The following is a 10,870-nucleotide window of genomic DNA, read 5'->3' as shown; positions in this document are numbered from 1 at the left end:
CAATCTCCATAATAGTCTATGTGTTTCCTACTGCCAAAGGGGCCCTTTAGAGTAGTGAGAGAAGACCTTCACTCTGAAACCCACAGTGTCCCTTTTCAGCTGGAAGTAGCTAAGAGAACACGCCCTCCCCTTTTCCTTATGAATCAGGGTGAAGTCTCTCTCAGGGAGGAGAGATAGGGAATGGCAAAGGACACAGTGACAAAGGAGATTAATCAGAACTGGCTTCGACAAGCACTGTGGCAATTGGACAATTAAAACAGACATTCGGGGTGAGGAAGAAGAACGAACTGAGGAGGAGGGTAGAGAAAACAGTACAACAATGAATGAATGAAAACCCAAAATCTCTGTAAATGTTCACGAAAACTACTAAAATGTAATAATAATTTTTTTAAAAAAAGAAAAATAATGTGGCACAAGGATTGAAGGAAAATTCATTAACAACCTACATTATCCAAATAACACAACCTTGCTTGCCAAAACTGAGGAGGACTTGAAGTGCTTGCTGCAGAAGACAAAGGACTACAGTTTTCAATTTGGATTGCATCTCAACATCAAGAAAACTAAAATCCTCACCACTAGGCCAACAGACAACAGCATGATAGATGAATAAATGATTGAATTTGTTAAAAAAAAAAGAAAGAAAGGTAATGTCATCTGCATAATGCAGATTGTTGAATCTTCCTCCTATCCTAATGCCACATTCTTCTTCAGAGAAACTAGTTTCTTGTATGACTTGTTCTGCATACAGATTGAATATGTATGGAGAAAGGATATAGCTCTGGTGCATACCTTTGCTGATGAGTTTTGTTTATAGTGTTACCAAACATAATAAAAAAATGGGGGGGGGAGCTGTAAAAAGAAGTCTTATTTTCTTTTGAACTCTTTTATGAAATCAATGAAAATAATTAAGTAGTCTCTGAAATTGTAAACTTAAATTACACATCTGTAAAATAACTTGTCTCCCTGCCTGACTTCTAAAATTTAGACATTCTAGACTATTCATAGTTCTGTAGCTGTACCATTATTTTCTTGGGTTTAATAAGATTCTGTAACAAGTCATAATTGGAAACATTGTTTCTATAAAGAAACTTGATTTGAACATCTCTTTTGAGAATAGTGCTCATAAATAAGGCCAGACATTTTTAAATAAAGTATTTAAAAAGTTGGCTTTAGAGAATAAATACTTACAAAGCCTTTCCAGGATAATCAGCCTGATGCTTGTTATATAGGGCTTGTAGCCTTATAATTAAGTAAGGACAGTAACTTCTTGACAAACAAAGATCTCAGAATATTTGAGGAGACTTAAGAAAAGATGAATTAATGAAAAATCATACACACTACAAGTTAAATAATATGAGTTCTTGACTTGTTTTCTTAGTCTGAAAATGCTTCAAAATTCCTAATGAAAATGCTTTGCAACTATGTGAGTAATCAGGCCAAATCAAATGAGCTCAACCTTATCATTCATTGACCATTTTTTTTTACCAAAATGGGAAAACTAGAGATGGAAAGTCTGTATTTTTATGGAAAACTCTGCCGTACCTAGAGCACACACTACCAGGTCATCAGTTATTTTTGTTGTTGTGTACTGTTGAGTCAGAACTGACCCATAGCTAATTTTCCAGTGGGTGTCAGAGAGACAGTTATTCAGATGGAAGAAAATTGTTCGTCTTTCTCCTGTTGAGCAATTGGTGGAAGTGAACCACATACCTTTGTGTTGGTAACACAATTCCACAACAAGCCACCAGAGCTTCCTGTTACATCAAATCTTAAGCCTACATAATATCTTTGTATCATTTTGTATCTCTTTACCTATTTGATAGACAAAGAAATTCTTTCTGTTCTGATAGAAGATTAATTACTTTCTCTCTATCCCCTCACCACCACTCATGATAATATTAGTTTTGATGTCTACCTATAAACTGGACTGGAGTCTGTTACCATGCATCAGTTGTCAAATTAATCAAATTTTCAACTATTATAGTTTCTTTCAATCTAGAATTTCCTATTTTTTTCTTTAGGGCTGTTGTACATAGGGTCGTTATGAGTCGCAAACGACTTGACGGCACATAACAACAACAACAACAATCATTAATTGATAGCTAACACTTGACCACTTAAATCCTTTGCAGCATTCTGATTTGCCTTCTCATAGCTAACGCTTTTCTGAAATAAGTTTTGGGAAAGCTCTGCTAGACAAAATCCAAGGACTGCTATAAACCTTGGATAATTGCCACATGGCCTGCATTTCTTCTTAGACACATTGAGTCTGTCTAAGAAAGTCCTGGGGCTGCAATTACACCCCGCACCATGACTATGCCCCATGGTCCAACTACACTCCACAAATCCAGACAACTAAATAGGTACTTTGGGGAACAAACTGCTGTCTGACCTAACCACATGGAATCCTTAACTCAGACGACAGGGAGGTCCTAGGCCCCTCGACGGAGGTGACAAGGCACTTCTGGAAGGAAATAATAAGCTTCCCCTGTGCTCACTCAGGTACGGGGAACAAACTGCTATCAGGCCCTTAGCTGGCAAAAAGAGAGCAGAAATATATAGGTGCTTCTCAAAATATTGCTGTGTATCAACATGGACATTTCCATGAGAGCCATGGAAGCGACAAGAACCAGCAGGGTGCAACAAGTGTTGGTGGGGTACAGTAAACCTCTATGAGGTTTGTCTGTCAGGTACAGCAAGTCACGTTGGGGAGCAGTGAGCTACAGCAGGGAGCAGGGAGCAGCAGTGGGACTCACTTTCCTGGAGTAAGCAGGCCAGCACGAAATTGAGTGAGGTCACTGCCACATTCCCTTCCAGTGTGCATCTGCATGCTCGACTCCTCTCCTTCTCCCCCACCCCCACCCCACCCAAGTGTGTTTCTGTGTCTGCACCCACTCTCCATGCATCTACTTGTGTTCCTACCCAACCTTCCTCTGGAGCAGTAACGTTAGACCAGGAACCAGCTATCATCTCAGGCACAAAACACTACCACAGCAATGTCTCGAAAGAAGCAGACTACTTCAGTCCCCACACAAGACCAAAGCAAGATATCAACCCCCAAAAGAGAAACAGTAGCAATGGATTTCCTGAGGCCAGAGTCTGATGGAACTTTCTGACACAGAATCCAAAAGAACAATGATTGAGTATTTTCAATGGGTCAAAAACAAACTTGAAGAATTACAGGACACTGCAAGCAAAAATCAGGAGGAGCTTAAAAAAACCAAAAAACAATCCAAAACAAATGCAGATAAAACTAACAAGACGGTAGAGCTACTGGAAGAACAAGAAACCATGATCGAAACTATGAAGTCCAAGGTTTCAGATGCTGTCAAGATGATCAAGGAACACATGAACAGAGTTGAAGAGATAGAACACAGAACCAATGAAATAGAAGATAGATTTGTCACCACTGATCTGCTAGAGCAAAAAGCAGAATCAAAAAAGAAGGGGAAAGAAAGAAGAAAACCTAAGAATAATGTGGGACACCATCAAAAGAAATAAAATGCACATCATCAGAATCCCAGAAAAGAAGGATCAAGGAGCTGAGTGAACACTATATAGAATAGATGACAAAAGAAAAACATCAAGGCATGTCATAGTCTAATTTTCCAGAACTAAAGAAAAGGAGAGAATTCTGAAAGCAGTGAGAGAGAAACTAAGAGTAACCTATAAGGGAAAGCAAATAAGATTAAGTGCCAATTTCTCAGTAGAAACCATGTGAACAAGTGAACAAGGAGACAGAAGAATGACATATATTGAACACTCAAAGAACACAACTGTCAACCAAGAATACCATACCCAGTGAAACTGTCTATCAAATATGAAGTAGAGATCAAGATATTCCCAGAGAAATGGAACCTAACAGAGTTTGTAAAAACAAGATGAGCATTGCAGGAAACAGGGAGAGATGTCCTTCTTACAGAAGTGCCACAATGGGCCAAAGTAATGAGCAACAACACCAAAAAGAACTCAACAAGATGATAGCAAGAAAACCTTGCTTCTCAATAATCACACTGAATATGAATGGGTTAAATGCACCATTGAAGACAAAAAGAGTAACAGATTGGATAAAACTCCAAAACCTATCAATATGTTGTCTATAAGAGACACACTTGTAAAATGAAGATTAAGAAAGACGAAAGCAGGAGTAGCAATATTAATCTCTGATAAAATAAGTTTCAATGCAAAAACCATCACAAAGGACAAAGAAGGTCACTACATAATGTTTAAAGAGTCAATAGAACAAGAGGACATAACAATAGTAAGTATCTATGCACCAAATTAAAGACCTGCAAAATATATAAAACAAACATTAACAAAACTGAAAAAAGGAAATAGACAACTCTACTATAGTACTTGGAGACTTCAATACACCACTCTCAAGAAAAGATAGAACTATCAGAAAGAAACTCAACAATGAAACTGAAGAATTAAATCACACAATAAACCAACTCAATCTCATAGGCATTTATAGGTTAATGCATCCCCAAAAAGAACAGTATACTTTTTTCTCCAACGTACAAGGAACATTCTCTGAAAGAGATCACATTTTAGGTCACAAGACAATCATCAATAAATTTATAAAACATAGAAACAATAAAAAGCATCTTCTCAGACCACAATTCCCCAAAATTAGAAATTAATAACAAGAGCATATAGGAGAAAACACACACACATATATCTGGAAGCTGAACAACACCTTGCTTGAACATGACTGAGTACTAGAAGAAATAAAAAATGAAATTAAAAAGTTTCCTGAAACAAATGACAATGAAAACACCACTTGCCAATACCTCTGGGAAACAGTCAAAGCAGTAATCAGAGGTCAATTTATAGCCATAAGGAAACACATCAAAGGCAGGGGGAAATGACCATTGACTCTCTAACCCAACATTTCCAACAAATTGAAAAATAACAGCAAGAAAACCCAACACCCTTTAAAACAACTGAAATTATAAAAATTAGAGCAGAAATAAATAAGCTAGAAAACAGAATAACAATTGAAACCATCAACAAAACTAGGAGTTAGCTCTTTAAAAGGGTCAATAAATTCAACAAACCACTAGCAAAACTAACAAAAGAAAAGAAGGAAAAGACACAAATAATCCGAATAAGAGATGAAATGGGCAACATCACAACAGAAGCAACTAAAATAAAAAGGCTAACGTTAGAATATTAGGAAAAACTATACTCAAACAATTATGAAAACCTAGAGGAAACGGACAAATACTTAGAAATGCACAACCTACCTAAACTAACACAAACCAAAATTGAACAGCTCAACAGACCCATTACAAAAGAAGAAATTGAAAAGATAATAAAACAACCTCTACTCAAAAATAGCCCTGGACCAGATGGTTTTACAAATGATTTTTATCAAACATTCAGAGAACTGTCAGAAATTCTACATAAATTATTTCAGAAAGAAAAAAAGATGGACTTTTCCGAGACTCATTCTATGAAGCAAACATAACCTTGATATCAAAGCCAGGAAAGTACACCACCAAAAGAGAAAACTATAGGCCAATATCTCTTATGAACATAGATGCAAAAATCCTGAATAAAATCCTGGCCAATAGAATCCAATGATAGATAAAAAATAAATTCACCATGACCAAGTAGAATTCATAACAGGTATGCAAGGATGATTGAACATAAGAAAAACAATCCAAGTGATTCATCATATTAACAAAGCAAAGAACAAGAACCACATGATCCTATCAATTGATGCAGATAAGGCCTTTGACAAAATCCAAAAGCCTTTCCTGATTAAAACACTCAACAAAAATAGGATTAGAGTGAAATTTCTTCAACATAGTAAAAAGTATATACATAAACCTGAAAGGCAACATTGTCCTCATTGGAGAAAGGTTAAAGGCATTTCCTTGAAGAAAAGAAACTAGGCAAGGATGCCCACTATCACCTCTCTTATTCAATATTGTATTGGAAGTCTTAACAATAGCAATAAGGCAAAAGAAGGATTTAAGAGGTATCCAAATTGGCAAAGAGGAAGTAAAATTGTCTCTATATGTACATGATATGATAGTTTATTTAGAAAACCCTAAAGACTTAACAAGAAAACTACTGGACATAGTTGACCAATTCAACAAAGTGGCAGGATACAAGATCAACATATAAAAATCAGTTGGATTTCTCTACATGGACAAAGAGAATAGAGAACTGGAGCTAAGAAAAACATTATCCTTCACAATAGCTAATCACAAGACTAAATACTTTGGAGTAAATGTAACCAGAAGCACAAAGGATCTATTCAGAGAAAATTACAACCTTGAGAAGGAGAAGAATATCCCTTGCTCATGGATAGGAAGACTCAATATTGTGAAAACGGCAATGCTATCAAAGGCAATTTAAGTGTTCAGTAAAATCCCAATACAAATACCAATTCAATTCTTCAACGAGATTTAAAAGGCAATCTCCAGTTTCATTTGGAATGTAAAGAAGTCCTGAATAAGCAAAGCACTCTTTAAAAAGAGAAACAAGGTAGGAGACATCTCACTCCCTGATTTCAAATCCCACTACACTGCCGTGGTGGTTAAAACAGCATGGTACTTGTACAATGACAGACACATAGATCAATGGAATAGAATTGAGAACCTGGAAATTGGCACATCTACCTGTGTTCCAAAGAAGGGTGACCCAACTGAGTGTGGAAACTACAGAACAATATCATTGATGTCACATACAAGCAAGATTCTACTGAAGATTATCCAAAAATGACTGGAACAGCACATGAGCAGAGAATTGCCAGAAGTCCAGGCTGGATTTAGTAGGGGTCATGGTACTAGGAATATTGTACCTGATGTAGATTGATCTTAGCTGAAAGCAGGGAATACCAGAAGAATGTCTATCTGTGTTTAATTGGTTATGCGAAGGCGTTTGACTATGTGGATCATAACAAACTGTGGCTGACTCTGAGAAGAATGGGAATCCCAGAACATTTAATCGTGCTAATGCAAAACCTATACTTGGACCAAGGGGCAGTTGTCAGAACAGAGCAGGGTAACACTGCATGGTTCAAAACTGGGAAGGGTGTACGCCAGGAATGTGTCCTGTCTCCATACCTTTTCAACCTGTATGCAGAGCAGATTATCTGGGAGGCTGGGCTCTATGAGGAGAATTGTGTCATCAGGATTGGTGGAAGACCTATTAACAATCTGTATTATGCAGATGACACAACCCTGCTTGCTGAAACTGAGGAGGACCTCATGCACTTGCTGCCCAGGGTCAACGACTGCAGCCTTTGGTATGGACTGAGGCTCAATGTCAAGAAGACAAAGATTCTCACCAATGGACCAATTGGTAGCATCAGGATGGATGGTGAAGAGATTGAGATTGTTCACAGCTTCAGTTTGCTCGGCTCCACTGTCAACACTCTTGGCACCAGTAGCCAGGAAATCAAAAAACGTATTGCGATGGGAAAGTCTGCCGGAGACTAAGGTGCACCTGATACAGGCCTTAGTCTTTGCAATCACTTGTTATGCATCAGAGAGTTGGACAATGATTAGGGAGGATAGAAGGAGAATTGATGCCTTTGAGCTGTGGTGCTGGAGAAGAGTATTGAATGTACCATGGACTGCCAAGAAAACAAACAGATTCATCCTCGAGAGGATTAAACCAAGCAACTCCTTGGAGGCAAGGATTCTGAGGCTTCATCTGACATACTTTGGGCATGTTGCAAGGATGGACAGGTCCTTGGAGAGGGACATTATGCTTGGGAGGGTGGAGGGATGGCGCAGGAGGGGAAGACCCTCTATGAGATGGATTGATTCAGTGACTGGGGTAGTTGGGATGGGTGTGTCAGAGGCAGTGCGATTGGCACAGGATAGAGCAGGGTTTAGGGCTGTTGTACATAGGGTTGCTATGAGTCGCAAATGACTCGACGGCGGATAACAACAACAACAACATTCAGAAAGTTGAAAGAAATGTGCAAAATGCTGGAGTCAGAAACTCAACAGGGCCAAACTCGCTCAGCATTTCTTAAGCTGAAGAACCTGAAGAACAAATTCAAGCTGAGAGTTGCAATGCTGAAGGATGCTATGGGCAGAATATTAAGAGACTATGGAAGGAGTACACAGAGTCATTGTACCAAAAAGAATTGGTGACACAGAAGAATTTCATGAAACAAAATATGATCAAGAGACAATGGTGATGAAGGAGGAAGTTCAAGTTACTCCAAAAGAACTGGCAAACCCCAAAGCCCTAGAAATTAACAGAACACCAATTGACATATTTCAATAAACAGGTATCTCCCTTGACATGCTCACCAGGTTATGTCATGAAATCTGCAGGACAACTACATGGCCAACTGACTGCAAGAGATACATTATTTATTCCTACCCCCTAAAAAGGGTAGAAGAGTGTGGAAATAATATCACACACAAGCAAAATCCTGCTGAAGATTATCCAAAAACTACTGGAACAGTACATTAACAAACCAGAAATACAAAATGGGTTTAGAAGAGACCATGGAACTAGAGACATTATTGCCACTGTTAGTTAGATGGATCTTGGCTAAAAGCAAAGAGTAGCAGAGGAATATATATCTGTGATTCCATGACTATGAAAGGCATTTGACTATGTAGATCATAACAAATTATGACTAACCTTTAGAAGAATAGGAATCCCAGAATGCTTAATTGCACTCATGTGAAACAATATTTGGATCAGGAGGCAGTCATCAGATCAGAACAAAGAAAACACTGCATGGTTCAAAATTAAGAAATGTATGAATCAGGGATGCATCTGTCTATATACCTTTTCAATCTGTATGCGGAAGCAATTATTTGGGAGGTTGGACTTTATGAGGAGGAATATGGCATCAAGATTGGAGGAAGACTCATCAGCAACCTGCATAGTGCAGATGATACAACCTAACTTGCAGAAACTGAGAACCTAAAGCATTTGCTGCAGAAGGTCAAGGGCTGCAGCCTTAAATATGCATTGAAGCTTAACATCAAGAAGACAAAGGTTCTCATCACTAGGCCAACTGGCAGCACAATGATGGATGGAGAAGATATTGAGTTTGTTAACAGTTTCAGTTTGCTGGGATCCACAATTAATATTCTTGGCACCAGCAGCCAGGTAATAAAAAAACAAATTGCACTAGGGAAGTCTGCTGTCAGGGACTGCTCCCAAAGTGCTAAAGACTAATGATGTGTCTAGAGACTAAGGTGCACTTGATCCAGGCTATGATCCTCACAATTACTTGCTACACATCAAAGAGCTATACAAAGAAGAATACTAACAGCAGAACTGGTGCTTTTGAGTTGTGGTGCTGAAGTAGAATATTGAACATACCATTGACCACCAGAAGAACAAATAGGCCTGTCTTGGAGAGGGTGAAACCAAGCTTCTTCTTGGAAGCAAGGATTTTCAAGCTTCATCTCACATACTTTGGACTCATGGCCAGGAGGGATCAGTCCTTGGAGAAAAAGATCATATTTGGAAGGGTGGAGCAGCAGTGCAGGAGAGGAAGACCCAAGATGAGATGGATTGAATGGTAAGTGGGGCAATTGGATTAGGTGTGATGGAGTCAGTGAGACTGACTCAGAATAGGGCAGGGTTCTGAAATCTTTTACATAAGGTTGCTATGAGTTGTCAGTGACTTGATGGCACATAAAACAAGAACAACAGGAACACAAATACTAACTAAATTTATGTCTCAAAAACAATATCCAAAGCTCTACTGAAGAATTGGTATTTCGAGAAGTACTGAGTCACAAACATTAGTGCTTCAGGAAATCATTAATGCCTTCTTAATTTAATACATATTTTTTAAATTTTATATTGGTATGTGTACAAAGTTCATATACATTGTTTCACACTATTCTTCATTCAGATTGTGTTTTATACAATCATTATCATGCATTGTTTTAAAAAATTTATCACAATTGGACCTTGCCCATCATTACTGTCTTTTCACCTAGATCATTCCAATTTCCTTCACCACTTTCCTCCACTCACCACTCTATGCAATCCTGTGGTTTCACCCCTAGCCATCGTCACCCCTCAACTCCCACTTATTCCCCACTTGGGTTCCCATGAATGTTTTATTAGTTAACCTTCTATTTTTATAATAATGGTCTTCTGTAGTATTTGCCCTTATGAAACTGAGTTAGTTCACTCAGCATAATGCTCTCTAATCTCTCCCAAGTTACATAGTATCCAAAATCATTGCTACTGAGTGCTGCATAGTATTCCATTGTCTGAATGTATTACAATTTCTCAATCCATCCAATCGCAATTGGACATTTGAGCTGTTTTGAAGTTTTTGCAATTACCCAGCTATTCCACTACTAGGAATATACCGTCCTAATTTAAAAAAAAAAAAAAACCACACACACCTTGAGTTTATGTTGTTATCCCCACCTAATGGGACTAGTCAGTCCTGCTGTGCTTGCCTAGGAGGTTGATGAGCTTCGGCACCTCATCAGTCTTAGGTATACAGTGGTCTCTTTGTCCTTTACAGCACTGCTCACTGTCCTCTGCCAGGTTGTCCAAATACTGCATGATGCTGTTTGACAACAAGGTAGGTGTTCATATTTCAAAAAGGTGCAATAGTCATGGTCAACATCCTAGAGGATGGTTTGCATTTCCCTAGATTAATCACACATACACTTATATGTAAATTATGTATGAGAGCTATATAGAATATTGTTTTTCACACACAAAATTTGTATATATTGTGTTTCATTCATGTACACTTTGTTTCACACATTCTTTCATTCACATTGTGTTTCATACAATCATTTATATATTGTGTTTTATAAAATTAATCACCATTGATCTATGTTGCTATTACCTTGGTCCCCATTAGATCTTTCCTAATTCCTTTAATTCTCCCCTCATC

This window comes from Elephantulus edwardii, unplaced genomic scaffold (genome assembly GCF_000299155.1).
Source record: "Elephantulus edwardii isolate Elephantulus edwardi_28Jun2011 unplaced genomic scaffold, EleEdw1.0 scaffold00394, whole genome shotgun sequence".
Taxonomy (NCBI): Eukaryota; Metazoa; Chordata; class Mammalia; order Macroscelidea; family Macroscelididae; genus Elephantulus; species Elephantulus edwardii.
This window is presented reverse-complemented; position numbering follows the sequence as displayed.